Raw genomic sequence first — 10,682 nt, forward strand, 5'->3', positions numbered from 1 at the left:
TTCTACACTTGCAAGATTTCAAAAGCAACATAGAACAAATGTTTGAGCTTTATTCTCCAAGTGTTCCAGCCAAATTCCTCCTATCTCCTTTAGTGCAAAGATCTAGTCGCAAAAGATTGTTGGCCATTGTGTATATGATCTAGATTTTTAGATTGTCTCGCATCATCCTCTTTAGGCTCCCTCCATTCAATTTGGTGAAAGGAAATATTGAGGAGTACATTGATGATGGAGCAAGAAAGGTCTGTGGTATCGATGGCCATAGCATCAAATGTATTTCTTGTCTGAGAATCCACATTAAAACTATCTTGAAATGGTGTTCTTAGAAGAATATATAGAGGTAGCAAAAAAACATATTCTTTGAATACATAGATCTACATATCTATTCAGGTACTCTTAGAAAATTTTATTCATTAATTTTCTAGTAAGACAAGCTATTAAATTTTCTCATTTATTGATATTCAATCTATTGCAACTCTAGTTAAACCACCCTTTTATATTGATCCCCCCGCCAAAGGAACATCCCAAATATGTAAAGAACATTCTCGAGTCTATCACCTTAAAGCCTCACCATCAATTTCAGAACTAAGCCAATGTAGGCCAACTCTATCTTTTGACTACTAATCAGGGAGTTATGTAACTTGGGAAACTCCTTATAAATATTCAAAGTGCTCTCGTCGATTTCTCCTTTGCTACCCCAATATTCAAATTGTCATCCACAAACATTGGGTGACAAACCGTATCTTTAAATAGCCTCAAGGCTTTGATAGAGCTCTTTGTTACTTTATCTTCCAAGTACTTTAGAAGTCCTTGAGTTACCAAACCAAACATTAGTGGGGCAATGGGACACCCTTGTGTCATTTAATTATAAGGTAGATTCCCTTGAGTCATAGATGTTAATGTCTATGCTAGTTGTAGCATTAATAAACAATGAAGCAATTTGGAAGTGTCTGATACCTCAAATTGAGTTGTAGCCTACCAGAAGATAAATTGATGGTCTTTTGTGACCTATTGCAAGAGAACCTAGGTATGTTTGCGTAGCTTTAAGGAGGTAGGAGTTAATCCCACCATTTGCTAATACCATGTTGATTTGGAGCTTGATGTCAAGCTAGTATACCAACACCAATGTTAGATGTATCAAAGCTATTCTAGTCTAGTGAAAACAAATTTGCTAAAACTATTGGATGCTAATTTTATCTATCCAATGGGATTGTGAATGGGTTCCATCCACATTGTCATAGTGCCCAAGAAGAATGGGAAGCTTTGCATTTTTATGGACTTTCAAAAAACATTTTCCTATCCCCTTTACATGTCAATTGCTTGATACAATTGTACACTGCGACATGCATTTTTTAATGGATGGTTCAAATCAATCTTCACAACTAAATCCAGAATGCATGCCTATTGAAAAATGATGTTTGGGTTGTGCAATACATATGATAACTTTCAACAAGTAATGGTGGATGCATTTCAAAATCAAGTTCATGAAATTTTCAAAGTCTATTGGGGATGGCTTTTGCATTTTCGACTTAAAGTCGAAGCATTAGAAGTATATGCAACAATGGTCTGATCAATGTTAGGAGTATAGCATTTCTCTCAACCTTTACACGTGTCTTTGGAGTCTTGTTAGGTATACTATTAGCCACATTGTATTTGCCCAAGGTATGATTCAACCAAAATAAAGAAGATTGTTGCAACAACGCCAACCACTTTGAAGTAGTCAAGAAGTTCCTAAGCCATATGGGATACTATGGAATGTTCATTGCTCCCTGTGCAACCAAATTAGCTCTCTTGCGTAAGCTTTTAAGGAAATACATAGAGTTCACATGGTCTTTTGAATGTAAAGATGTCTTCCATACCTTAAAAGAGTACCTCATCACAACATCGATTATCTAGTCTTTTGATTGGATGATCAAGATTCATGGTGTATACATATATGGTAATTAATTGACAAAGAGAAGGACTATACAATTGTGGTCGTTGGTCACAAGTCCCCCCAAACAATTTTATGGAAGGGCTCAATGACGTGTACAAGATTAGGCATTGCAAATGTACTCCATATTTGCTCAAACAATTTTATGGAAGGGCTCAATGACGTGTACAAGATTAGGCATTGCGAATGTACTCCATATTTGCTCAAAGCTAATCATAATGGTTCAATTGAAGTTCAACTACTTGGTCTATGAGAAGATCCATTCCTAGTGAACAACTATACCTGAAGAAATATTAACTTACCCTAGGATTCTTAACAATCAAAGTCTTCTATATCCTTAGTTAACTAATACACATTGTTGATCCTTCTAATGGTTTCTATTTTTGTCTTTATTTTTGTGAAGCATAGTTTCACATGATCTTCATCTGCAACACCCATTGTAGTTACACCATCCCCTCCCTTAATGTTGTAATTATGGCATGGATGGCTTTGATGATTTGTATTGCTTAAAAGAAAATAAAATAAAATCATGCAAGGAAATGACTACCATCCTTGTCATAATGACCCCTATTTTAAGAAAATGTAGAAACATCCTCAAGACATGGGATAAAACAAAAAGAATAAAAAAGAGAGAAAAAAAGAAAACAACACATTCTTATGGAAGAAAGTCATTACTTGCCATATTAGGTCTCACTCCACTAGGAATACCCTTAGTTCAAACCCTTTTTGCAATCTCCCATGTTACCTTCCTTTCAAACATGTGTATCACCCTCCCTAGGTGTGAGTATTTAGTAGCAAAAGCGTATATAGTTCCTTAGCTATCTTCCTTAGTGTAATGTATACGGATTGTAACCAAATATATCCTTCTATATCTCCCTTTTTGCATCGTATGTTGTTTATGGACTAGTGTTCCTCTGTATGCTACAAAGCTCTATGACAATCCACCCCTTTGATTCCCTAACGTGTAGAACATCTCCTTGAATGCGCCTTTTCTCCTTGATTATTTCCCTCACCTACCCTCATCAATGATGATGTCCACATTGATAATCAAGTGAATCATGTGAAATTTCACCCTAATGGATAGAGTAGTGCATATTGGATTATCCTCTATATTCATCGATGTGAGAGATATGCGGATCGGGGGTGGGGGGTTTGAGATACAATTTCTCGCTCAATCAATGAGATGTAAGATGTGTGAATGATGAACCTTGCATACATGGGTTGAGCCTCTCAATGAAATGATCCTCTTACTTTGTTGTGTAGATTGCACTATAAGGCTCCTTGGCCTTTTGTCTTCACTTTGTATGTTGGCATTAAGTGGGACGCATTGTTGTACCCTCAAGTGCACATAAGGCATACAAAATTTGGAGAAGGTATTGTAAGGATCTAACAATGAGATCCCAGACTCAAACAAAATCATGATATGGTTCTTGTGTTCTCAACTCTTCGATATCTTATGGCCTCTCACACCATAAACATCCATGTTGTGCCTATCTTGCTCACCTAGTCTATCCACGAAGCTACTCTATGGATGCACTGGCAAACAAAATGAAGCAAAAAGAAACTAGACAAGGCAAGGGGACTCGTGGAGTTGTAGGCTAAGTGATTCAAGTGTGCTCCCAAGCTCCATTGATCCTGTTGGCCGATGCTTTGGACTCTCGTCTCTAAGAGCTCATGTGCAAGTAGTTGACTCATCCGCTTACGTTCTCTAAAGCTAGACATGAGTAACTTTCACTCACTCACTCTCTCTCTCTCTCTATTGAAATCCCACTCTTATTAGGAAAAAAAAGGACTCGCAATTGGGCCTTTTAGTCCCCCCCCCCCTTTGCTCCTTAAAACAAGGAAAAGAGGAGAGAAGAATAGTAAAATAATATACTTCTCTCTCCACTTTTGCAATCTCTTTTTACCTTTTTTATATTATCTACAATTCAAGAAGTCATTTTCAACCAAATTTTATATTAAAAGGAGTTAGTTACAGAAGTGCGGTGCTTCATTTCCAATGCAAAAGGATTAGTAGATATGAGCTAATTGATTTTTAAAAATCAAGAACAAGGAAAATGAAATTTTGAAAGTTCATTTTAAGATATTTTGGGGATTTTTCATATTCTAGCATTTGTTTTTTTTTTAACCAATTGGTTAAATTTTGTATTTTTTGGAGATATTTTTAAAGGTAAAATAGAAATTTCTAAAATACGAAAGGTCTTGGACATCCCTACTCTCTGAACTATTTTCTCCCATATCCATACTCTCTCATGGTGCTATTGTGACCTTTCACTGTGTTTATGCAACCTTCATTAACAAAGTGAATTACTTACACTCTCCTTTTCCTTGGCACCTTTGTGTGCCTCTCCTTGCATCTCCACTCTATCTCCTGTGACAACCAAGTGCTCCCCATTTCTATTAATAAGTAAAATGAATACATGAAAGGAGTTGCATATTAAGGTAGAGATTGAATACGCCCTATTATTCAAAAGAACCCAGTGTACAAATGTCAACCCTCAGGTTCTATAGAGTTACATAAAAATGGATTGAAACATGTGGACTTATGGGTTGATGGGGGAATCTACCCAATTGATCCCTTAAACAGCAGAACTCTAACTTTCTCAGGAATCACAGATTTGTTGAAGTATGCATGTAAGGGTGAAAATGGGTTGCTCGGTTATAGTAGGCGACTCAACGATCAGTCATTCAAAGTATTTACAACTTGCCAAGCAACCATAAAAAATTGTCATGATGTGATTGTTGCACATCAACTTCATATGCAATAGCTCATAGGATAAGTAGTACAGTTAAATGATACTATAATTTAACAAAACATTCAAATTATTACAATGCAGGACACTATCCATGACATTGGTATCTCATATGAGGAGGCAAAGGCACAATTGGACGACTTGAGAAAGATCAACAACAAGCTAACCCAGGAGCGCAAACGAAAGAAGAAGCCAATCAATGAGTTAATTGTGAAAAGCAGCCAATGGAAGCGACGTATCAAAGCATGCAAGGTAGCTCAGAATGAGAACCTAGGTGAGGGTGAGGTTGGATCATATATTAGTAAATTGATGAAGGCAAGTACATTGAAAAACGCTTTGAGCAATCCTAAGTTTAAGGTTGTGAAGGAAAATGTAATTGAGTGCACATTAAAAGATGTGTCAAATGACTTCTTAGCTATGGATACACAATCCACTTGTGACAAGGCTGGTATTAGCACAGTGACTTACTCAAAAATATTCAAAAGTGTGAAGATTGGGTTTGGGTAGGCCGCAAGACTACAATGGGTGGAAAAAGTTGCATTTTGCAGTTCCTGATCGAAGTAATGGAAGAAAAACAAGGTTGGCCAAAGCTAAGGTTTGGATTAGTCTTAACAAATTGGCTCCCTTACTTCGCAAGATGGTATTTAACAATGAAGATAAATAAGAATTTATAGATGTTATGTATAACTTCTGATATGGAGCCTGACGCGAAGCTGAGAGTGAACGTGACGGATAACTCACACACACACAGTAGAGAGAGAGCAGTGAGTAGCAAAGATAAAGTGAGCACAACACTTGATGTTCGATACAATGACGAGTATACCACTTTAGGTTTTTAGATAGATATATATATAAAAGTACAAATGTGCTAAGGGTCTGTTCATCCCCATACACATATAAAAGGCATGATGGCCCTTTATTCCCAACAACCTCCCACCTAAAGGCAATGTGTCTTAAGGGGAGAAAAGAATCAGCTAAGTCTAAGTATGTACAAAGCTGAAATACATATATCTATCCAACTCCCATTACCTCTCGGCAATGAGCAAACCGCTCTGTTGGAAGACCCTCCGTGAGAAGATCTGCAGGATTATCATCTGTATGCACTTTGACAAGCTCAATGCTCTTGGTGTCAAATACATCTCTAATGAAGTGATACTTCACCTGTATGTGCTTCGTCTTTGCATGAAAGATGGGATTCCGTGCTAGCATGATAGCACTCTGACTATTATAATGGAGAACAGGTAACTCTGTACACCAAGCTCTCCCACACCAGACGTGAAAGCCATAAAGCCTCCTTGCATGCCTTAGTGGCAGTCACATACTTTGCCTCTATAGTAGACAATGCAACACAATTTTGTAGTATGGAGATCCAAGAGTCTGCTCCTTCTATGAAGGTAAACACATACCTAGAAGTGGACTTTCTGCAGTCCGCTTGACCAGCATAGTCTGCATTCGTAAAGCCAACGACAGATGCCTTTTGCTTTCCAAAGTAGATGCACAAATCCTTTGTGCCTTTGAGGTATCTCATAATACCTTTCACTGCTTCCCAATGCTTTTTACTAGGGTTTGCCATGTATTTGCTAATCACTCCCATTGCAAAGGCAATTTCAGGACGTGTACCAACCATAGCATACATCAAATGAAGCATATGGTATCTTGGCCATTTCAGCCTTCTCATCATCCGATGTAGGGTTGTCCTCTACACTGAGTTTCACATATGGAGGTAATGAAACTCCAATTGTTTTTCCCCCCTCCATATTGAAACGTTGCAAAACCTTGGAGATATACTCTTGTGAGATAGATAGAGTAATCCTTTTGACCTATCTCTAAATATTCACATGCCAAGAATGTGATTTGCATCACCAAGATCCTTCATGTCAAAGCTGCCACCATGAACATTTTGCTTCAGTGATTCCAAGGCATGAGTATCCTTGCCAGCAATCAGCATGTCATCAACATACAGAACCAAGATAATCAGGCTACCATCTGCGCCCTTCTTGGTGTACAAATAGTGATCCACTTGACTTCTATGAAAACCTTGAGACTGCATAAATGTATCAAACTTATGATATCATTCGCTTGGTGCTTGTTTCAACCCATACAAACTCATTTTGAGTTTACATACCATCTTCTCTTTCCCTTTTGCCACAAACCCTTCAGGTTGCTGCATCTATATGTCTTCATACAGATCACCATGTAAGAATGTAGTCTTTATATCCATCTGTATAAGCTCCATATCTTTAGCTGCAACCAAGCCCAAAATGGTTCTCAATGTAGTCATCTTGACTACAGGATAGAATATCTCATCAAAGTCAACTCCATATTCAACTCCATATTCATGCTTATACCCCTTTGCAACCAATCTTGCTTTATACTTTGGCAAGGAACCAAAAGTAACCTTCATCTTGTAAATCCATTTGCATGGAAGGGTTTTCTGCCCCTTAGGCAACTGCACCAAATCCCAAGTGTCATTTTTCTCAAGAGAGACAACATGCCTTTATACCATTTCTTGTTGTCATGTCCGTCCATTACTTCTTTGAAGCAAGACGGTTCATCACAGTCTGTCAACATGACATAATCAGCCACATTGTTTGCACCATGAACAAATCTATCAGGTTATCTAGTAGCCCTAGACGATCTCCTAACCCAATCATCATTGTTTGCTGACTGTTCCTGCAAATTTCCATTTTCAGCTTGCTGTCCTGGCATTTCAGCCTGCAAATCAACATTAACATCTTGTTGTCCTGGCTGTTCCTGCACATCCAGTAGCTCATCATTTCCAGCATTATTTTTTGCATTTGCAAGTTCATTTACAGTAGGTATTTGCTACTGTACAATAGGCACATTTTGCTATCCAAAAGGTATTTCTTCTCAGAATACAACCCTACGGACCTTCTCAGTCTTCTCCAGCTATTTATATATGCGATTTTCCCGGAATCTTCCCAGAAGATAACATCATTACTACATACTACTTTCCTTTTCTCAAGATCCCATAATCTATATCCCATTTCACCTTCATCACCATATCCTTGGAAAATATATTTACAGGAATTTGGCTCAAGTTTGCTGTGGTTTTCCTTACGTATGTGCACAAATGCTTCGTAGCCAAACACTTTCAAGTGTGCATACGAAGGTGGCTTGCTCAACCACGCTTCTTGGGGAACTCTCCCCCCCCCCCCCTCAAAGACCTGTTTGGTGACCGATTAATCAAGTGTACGACTGTCATAACAGCCTCTGCCAAAAAACCATGGGGTAATGCAGCATGAGACAGCATCATACGGACCTTATCCTATATGGTCGGATTCATACACTTTGCAACTCCATTTTGGGGTGGATTATGAGGGGTAGTGAGCTCCCTCTTTATCCCTTTGTTGTCACAAAATGCATGAAAAGCATTGGACACATATACCCCACCATTGTTAGAGCGAAGACACTTAAGTGTCTTATTAGTCTGATTTTCAACCAATGCTAAGAATATTTTAAACTTGTCAAGCACTTCGTCCTTGCTACGAATAGGGTAAACCCATACCTTCCGTGTAGCATCATCGAGAAAGGCGACAAAGTATCTCCTTCCCCCTAAAGATAACCCTGGCATCTAACATACATAGGAATGTACTAACTTTAGAGGAGAAGATTTCAGCGAAAGACACTTCTTATGAGACGTATGTGCATGTTTACCATAAACACAATGATCACAATGCTCAAAATCAACATAGCGAAGACAAGGCAAGTAATCCAAACAAGAGAGCACTTTCATTCTTGTTTGACTCATGTGTTCCAATCGGCCATGCCACAAAGAAACACTTAGATGCTCGGTCACGGCAACAATATGGTTACACACACTAGATACATGGAGAGGATACAAGGTATCACTTTTACAACCTCGGGCAATCACTCTAGATCCCTTGCAGATCTTCCGTTTCCCATTACCAAAGGTGGTATGAAACCCATCGCTGTCTAGTTGCCTTATATGCTAATCAAGCTCTTCTTGAGCTGAGGTACATGCTGTATATGCTGAAGTGTGAAGACAGAACCATGCTCAAACTGCAATTGCACACTGCCAATACCTGTAATATCATAACTTAGGTGATATGAACACTACTCCCAATTATAACCTGCTCACAAAATATATCCCTTATGATGAGCGAGACTAGATATCTTAGGTATGATTAACTTGCCCTTGTTAGTGGACAATGAGAAAGACTGTAAAAAAGTAGTAGTTAAAATGGGCAAAGAAAAAGAGTTGAGATAGGTGAGGAATTCCTTAGATAAACACTTGCCAAGAATCCTAATTGGGATGATGGCAAGAAACACTAAAGTAGTACTTGGCATGTCTTACCATGTATCTACAAAGAAGCTAGAGCTAATGAAGATTCTAGCTTTTTGAAGGATGGCTACATGATAAGCATGGTGCAAACCTAAAGCCTCTTGACCCCCTGTATAGCCAAAAGACCACTCTTGATGAGGGGTGACATCAAAGAAAGCACCTGAATCTAGAATCCAAGTATGCATGTCATCATTCGTATCTGCAAGTAAAGCATGTGTACTAAAACATGAAGAAACAAAGAGCACGTCATTTCCACTATCACTGTCATGAGTGACTACATTTACCTCTTCAATTTTGACACTGCTCTTCTTAGGCTGACTTTCTTCTCTTCCTTGCTATCATTTGTCTTCTTGCCCTTTCCTTCCTCTTTCTTCAATTTGTAGCAATCATGTTTAAAGTAACCCTTCTTGCCACAACGATGGCATTCAACATCCTTACCACGTGATTTACTACGTCCCTTGCTATCAAATTTGCCTTTCTGCTGTGATCTGCCCCTAGTATGCAAACCACTGAAAGACCTACTGGATGCATTGTTTTGCCGATTCATTTCTTCCATGAGTAGAGCACTTTCTACATCAACATACATGAGGATCACATTAGAATTGCTCATAGCGGTCTTGAATGTATCCCAACTTTCTGGCAGAGTGTAAAGCAAAAATGTAGCCTTAAATTCTTCATCAATCGTGAACTTCAAGGAAACCAGCTGGCTGAAAATGGAGTTAAACTCACTCAAGTGAGTAAACATTGTTGTATCCTCTTTCATACGCAAATCCATAAGCTTTTTCGACCAATAAACTTTGCTTGTAGCACTCTTCTATGCATACGGTTGTTCTAGTCGAGAGTCCAAATAGCATAGATAGAATCCAAACCATCAATGTTAAACAACAAGGCATAAAAAATCGATAGCTCAATGGTTGAGCATGCAAGCTCATTTAGCTCATCCCAATCTTCATGTTTCATATTTGCTGGCTTTGCCCCGTTGGTCTTAATCGGCTTTGCATGTTTCTTCTGCAATAGGATATTATAGTACTATTTTTGCTAGACTACAAAGTTATGTGCTGCTTGAAGCTTCTTAATGTGCATGAGATTACTGTTGTCACTGCTGCCAGCCATGATTTTCAACCCAAATGTGACAAAAAAATTTAGCAAATATAGGCTCAAACTGTCACACAAGTGACTAAGGTACAAACAAGTATCAACCATCAATAAATGACCACGTAAAAGCAAAAATTTCAGACCTACAAATAAATTTTCAGAAGCACTAAACCTTATGCTACAGTACTCCACAACTGATTACAGATGTTCCAAGAACAAATACATCACATTACATGAGAAGTCTCAAAATTTAGCTGCAATTTCTGTTGTACATGCACCATGGGGGCACAAAATTTGACAAGCAGGGTCAAAAGCCCCAAAATTTTTGTGCTCAAAACATCAATTATACATCTGAATTATCTCTAACATGCATAGAATAGACCAATTTTGCCAAAATAAAGCAATTTTAGTAAAATCTCAAATTTTTTCAAGTGTTAGATGTCCAAATTGAATGAAATTAAACCCGTATAGACATAAAATGACCAAAATGGTGCATAAATTTTCCCCCAACAGCAAAAGCCCTGAATTGCACAGGGTCCAATGTACATCAACGTCGAGAAATTGTGTAAATTTCAGT

Source organism: Lygodium microphyllum, chromosome 12 (genome assembly GCF_053477565.2).
Source record: "Lygodium microphyllum isolate KBCC chromosome 12, Lygodium_microphyllum_v1.1.10, whole genome shotgun sequence".
In the NCBI taxonomy this organism is placed as follows: Eukaryota; Viridiplantae; Streptophyta; class Polypodiopsida; order Schizaeales; family Lygodiaceae; genus Lygodium; species Lygodium microphyllum.